Here is a 6,141-nt window from a genome sequence, read left to right on the forward strand (position 1 = left end):
CACTTCTTCCACATATCTCAGTACTTTCTTCCACCCTGCCCCTTAAGCATGGAAAACCTTACTCTCTTCTCTTCCAAATCCCTACTGGCTGCTCACCACTCTTAAAAACCAGATTGGCTTGTGAGAAGGTAAAGTATGGATTTAGGAGTCTAACTGTAGTCTCCTATTTTTGAAAATTTTGGCCATACTGAATTAAGTGAAAAACAAAACAAGAAAAATCAGTACACTCTGAGTGGGCTTTCAACGTGCAACACTAAGCATGATAAGGATCTGGAATTTATACAAGATGGATACAAACTTAAACCTTGAAATAGCGATCAGCAAAATCAATCAAATCAAGCCATCAAAATTCTGGGAAAGCATAAAAAGATGCATGGAATACCAGGCTGAAGGAACTATTTTAACACTGCATAAGGGTTCAGTGAAGCCATAATATTGAGACCAGTTCTTGTTACCTTATATTACAGAAACAAACAAGATGCAACACAAAGCAATCACAGTGATACAGAGATCCCCAAAATCTTTTCTTAGAACCATGTTGTCATCCATTTCTACCCAGAGCTCTCCATTGCCTCATTTGGGAGCTCTACTCAGAAATGATTGGCACAGTAGGACCTCTAATTGTTCACAGAGGGTATGTCTACACTCCAAGGTAAGCCCAGGGTTAGTGGGACTCAAGTCAGCTAACTCATGTTAGGGAACCTAGGGCTTGAGAATCTACATTGTATTTTAACCCAAGGTTAAGAATTTTCTGATCCGTGCTCAAACCTAGGACTCTGGTGTCCACTCTGCAGTGCATAGACCACCCAAGTCAAACTGACCATATCCCAGAGTCCCTAGTGCCCCTCCCCACAAAATGTAGCCACTGCCACCCTAGGAATGTGCTGCACTGTGAGAAAACTTTACTGCCCACCCTGCACATTATCAGGAAGTAGCTCACTTTGCAAAAAGCTTAATCAGTTCACTCAACATTACAAAGCCAAGATACTCTCTGATGGAGTGCTTGCAGATCAGTGATCAGAACAGAATGCTTAATGCTGACCTGAGCTGCTCCCGTTTACCAAGGTGACGGGCTTCCATTTTCAAAAGAGTAGATTGCAGATTGTTGGGATGGAGAGGACAAAGGAAGCTGTCCTATGGAATTGTTGGGTACTTCCAGGTGACTTCTGGGACCTGAGCAAGCAGGGCTGTGGCTACACTACAAATCAATAGGGCTGTGACCCTGGGTCCCAGCTTGACTTGTGCTCAGACTCTCCAGCTCGGCAGGGTCGTGGGACCCTTGGTCCAAGCCCTGGGTTAGCACAATTGCAGTGTAGACGCAAGGGGATTTGCCTTGAGCCCGGCTCAAGCATGGGCTTAAACTGCAGTGCAGACATACCCAGAGTGTTAGAGAAATCATAGTCTGATGTTCACAGGCATTGAGCAACCCAGCTCCCAGTGAAGTCATGTGAAATAGTTAATATGGAAAAATCACCAAGTGTAGAATAGGAGCGGCTCTTACAAATAGTTTTACAAAAAGAGTTAGATAAGAATTTATAGGAAAAATATAGAAACAAAACTGAACAACAGTGGAAGATCTTGCTGGACTCTTTCTTGTGCAAAAATGTCTGATTAGGCATTCAGAATACCATCAATGAATTTAACATCAATGGTAAAATCTGATTACTACTGAACATCATTAAGCACTTGCTAATGTAACACTTCAGAGATGTTTCAAACATCATTTATTTTTTCCTTTGTGCCATCATCTGCTTTGTATTATCAGTGTAGGAATCACTGAAGCTAGAAAAGAAAAAGGCCTATTCGATCATCTAGTCCAGGGGTAGGCAACCTATGGCACGTGTGCCGAAGGCGGCACGCGAGCTGATTTTCAGTGGCACTCACACTGCCTGGGTCCTGGCCACCAGTCCGGGGGGCTCTGCATTTTAATTTAATTTTGAATGAAGCTTCTTAAACATTTTAAAAACCTTATTTACTTTACATACAACAATAGTTTAGTTACCGGTGTATATTATAAACTTATAGAGACCGTCTAAAAACGTTAAAATGTATTACTGGCACGCGAAACCTTAAATTAGAGTGAATAAATGAAGACTCGGCACACCACTTCTGAAAGGTTGCTGACCCCTGATCTAGTCCCTTTTCTGCTAATATGGGATTATTTCTTTACTGAGTACCCTGAACTAAAGCCCTGGCTCTGAACCCTACAATATTGATTGGAATTTGGATCAGAATTTTCCAAATGTCCCCTATGTTTATAATACCAAAATCCCAGATCTGAATACTCCATACTCTGACATGTTCAAGATGGTCAATTTGAGCCCACTTATAATATTTGCTTGGGATTTATTTATCTAAAATTATGAAAGCAATGGAGACTCCACCTTGGAAAGCTATTAACGAGACTTATCATTAGGACATTCCTGACGTTCAACATTTCCTCCACAGTTATACTAATCAATAGCACACAATGGCATAACCATTGCATGAGTGACAGGAAATAAATACCAACTGAGTTGCACTATGCTAATATTTCTGTACCATGCTAGGACATGTCTATTAGTATGGGAGAATTGTTTCTCCTCACCTCATGTCACTTTAATCAGTTTCCTGGTGGACTGCACACATTTCTGCAAGGTTCTGCCCACACAGATTCTGCATGACAATGTGTGGCTTTAAACACTAAACAAGGAATGTTTTCCCTTTACCTATTATGTTTTCTACAGAAAAAGTCTCTAGCATGAAATAAACACAAATGAAGCTGTCTGGGCAGTGTATGCGCCCAGGCACACAGCCTCATCTGTGGATCTGCAGCAATTAATTATAGTTATGCTGAAATATCTGCAGAGCATTTGTATGTATAAATTATGTATCGGGTGAGGAACAGCACACCACAGGATATACACTGCTGTTCTCACAAGGCAATCCCATTCTTCAACTAATATATATGTTACCACGTGAAACTGATTTTAATTAATTGGTGCCTAGCATCTTAATAGAAATAATTTAAAATAAAAACAAACAAACTTGGAGTATCTTTTCAGAGATATTGTTTAGCCAAAGCTTCAGGCAGAAATTTATCCCATTTCTACCCTTACTTAAATTTTATTTTGAATAAAAAACCCCTCAAGTTTTATTGTATGTCTTTTAATATGTTATTCAAGCTCCATAATAGCACAGATACAAGCATAAAACAAGGCTATCAATGACCCGAGTTTAAAGCCAGTGAAGTATGCGTAAAATATAAGCATATGATTATCCCTCTTATTATGGTTATTACAAAGCATAATGAGCAGTGTCAGTTTGTTATCTTATCATTGTAATATTTTGTGGATTCGCCTGAGAGTAAAATGTAAATGCAATTGCTGAGCACAAATGAGTCAATGGGCTGGGACGCATGATAAAAGAGTAATAAGGTGATATGGTTTAGAGATTATTCTTAGTTATACTAATTGTATGCCTTGAAATTAATAGTCTGCTACAAACATGACAGGTGGTTGAAGTTAGTTGTGAAAGAAAGAGCAGCAGAATCTCCAGAAGACAATGTAGTTTCTTGCTAAACAGAAGAATTTATTTGCTGACACCTAACGCTTAATTTATTAAAACCAGTCTGCTTTGTGACCCCTATTCAGGGCACATGTTTAACTTTAAGCATGGTGATTAAGTCTGACTTGGTGTCCTGAATAAGGGAGGAATTTAAGCATATGCTTAAATGCTTTCCTGAAGTGGGGCCTGAATATGGAAAAGTCAGCCTTCAGCTGTGATATTCACCTACATTCTTAACTTTATTTCCCCCCCAACTGTGACAAAGAGTGCTAAAATGGGTAACAGGGAACTAGAAGATTTGTTTAAAAACAACAACACACAAAACATTATATTTTTTTCAACACACCTGCATAAAATGAATTTGTAATTAAAATGAAACATTTTAATGATGCGCAAGCAGAATTTATTGCAGCTTTATCTCATACAGCTTAACTCCTGCACCTACTCTGTCTCCTGCTCTGCTTGCATAGAAATAGTGCAGCCCGTGGGAAGATTCTAAAGGTGTAAATTAATCTTGTGTGAATAACACAGGCAAAACATCCTGGTTGTTTACAGTGATGACAGAATTCTGACAGGTTTGTTTTAATACTTAAATTAATAATTATTACACTCAAGGAGAAATCTAGGGTGGGGTTGGGCATTACAAAAACATGGTCAGTATAAACTACACACTCCAGTATTTCTTAATTTATTTTTCTGTAGGGATAGTACTTAGCCTGAAATTATTTTAGGAGGAGAGGGACTATATTATTTCCTTAAGGTTCTGTTGCAGGAAACATTAACATTCATTGACCTTGCAGTGGTAATTTGTACTGATGAGTGGCATTATATGAATAGTGTATTAAAGAAGCTTATTAGAGATAGGAAGCATCCTATGCTATTCAGAGATTCTATTACCATTTGAGATGTGCCTGTCATGGAGTGTTCACATATAAGGGACATTTGGAACAGTGGAAAAATACCAGAATAGCCTGGCTAAGCCATTCTGGTTTATTGTAGTTCATTGCTCAGTTTTAATCTGAAAATTGTTGTTAATTTTTAACAGCAGCATCTTATTAATAAATATGTATTTGACTTTTCCTGTTTTAACTACATCACTTTATCATACTCTTTTGTTTTTACCAAGCAGCTAAATGTTATGGGAAATATGCATTTACTTTTGTGATTACAGAGCCTCTATCAGTTCTTACTGTGGAGATCTGGGCCAAAAATAGATATGCAAACTGCAGCAATCTAAATAGAGAGTCACCCTGCAAGTTCTTCCTAGGAGGTGTAACACATCTCATTACCACATTTTGGAAGAAATATGCTGTTAACAGAGTATTTTCTTCTTGTTTTGAGGGCATGAATATAATTATCACTTGATAATTTATAGGGTGCCAACTGTTTTACTGCATCTAGTAAGCAATAAAGAGCTATAGGGAACATGAAGTTTGTGGCACCTGCAGCTCATTAAAAGAGCACTATCAAAAATGTAATGTTTAGGCATCCTGTAATGCTTGCATGTGTCACATACAGAGGACTCATATTTAGGCTCAGTCCAGTAATGCTCACTTATAGGGCCAATGGAGATAAGATATATTACAGAGGGAAATATATGGTCAGATTATTGGATAGGGGAAGGAGTACCTGATGGTACTCAATTCACAAATGGATTGATATCCTTAGAGAGGGCCACAAATCTTTCCTTAGTAGTCATAGAAAACTTTTCCTAGTAACTGCATTTTCTTCTTTGCCTTCCTTGTCCTATCAAGACCTCAACTGGTAAAAATTACTAAATTAAAATATAAATATAATATAATCAAAAGGGAGATGTATGAGGGGATTTAAAAATCAGATTTCATCAGATGAATCAGAGAGAGTGATAGTATGTAAAAGGAACTCTCAGGATTTGTACTTAAAATGAAAACAAAAATGTGAATACATTTTTTGTTGTAAAAAGAAAAATGTCTGGTTGGAAGAATATTTCAGGAGCATTGCCAAAGGCAATACGTACATAAATTACAGGTGGGGCTGGTAGCTCTGCCTATTATTAAGGTTGCCCAACACTTCCTATTATAAGTCCCTATTTTCAGTTGCTTATAACTTTGTGAAACTTTAACCATTTGGGTTAAAGTTTTCCATGCTAGGTATCTGCCCCAGTCTGATATTTAAGAAGAAGGGGGAAAAACAGCCAAAACAGTTCAGCCGCTACTGAGAACAAGACTAGGGAAAAATATATTGTTTTGCCCATGTTAAAAAAGTTTTGATTTTTTTTTTCTTTGAAGCGTTCTAGAGCCCCCATGCTTTGGAGCAGGGACTTGAAATTTGGCTATGAGGTGGCCTGTGTGTCAGGGATGTGCCTTTTGCATTCACCATAAAAATCTGCTCACATTTGACCAAGCCTTTGGGGGGTGGGGTGGGGAAAATCAGAGTTCGGCCATGCTCAGTAGTCTTCTTTGATTTGAACAGGTAGAATCTCCAAAGTTTCCATCCTCACTGAGCATACTTAAGCCTCTCAGCTCCTATGTGTCACCACACTGGTCATGGGCCAGTCCCACAGAGTAACTGAGCATGCTCTAACTCATGACAATGGAGGCTAAGAAGGACTTTCCC

The sequence above is a fragment of the Terrapene carolina genome, unplaced genomic scaffold (genome assembly GCF_002925995.2).
Source record: "Terrapene carolina triunguis isolate 2854851 unplaced genomic scaffold, T_m_triunguis-2.0 Scaffold62, whole genome shotgun sequence".
Taxonomy (NCBI): Eukaryota; Metazoa; Chordata; order Testudines; family Emydidae; genus Terrapene; species Terrapene triunguis.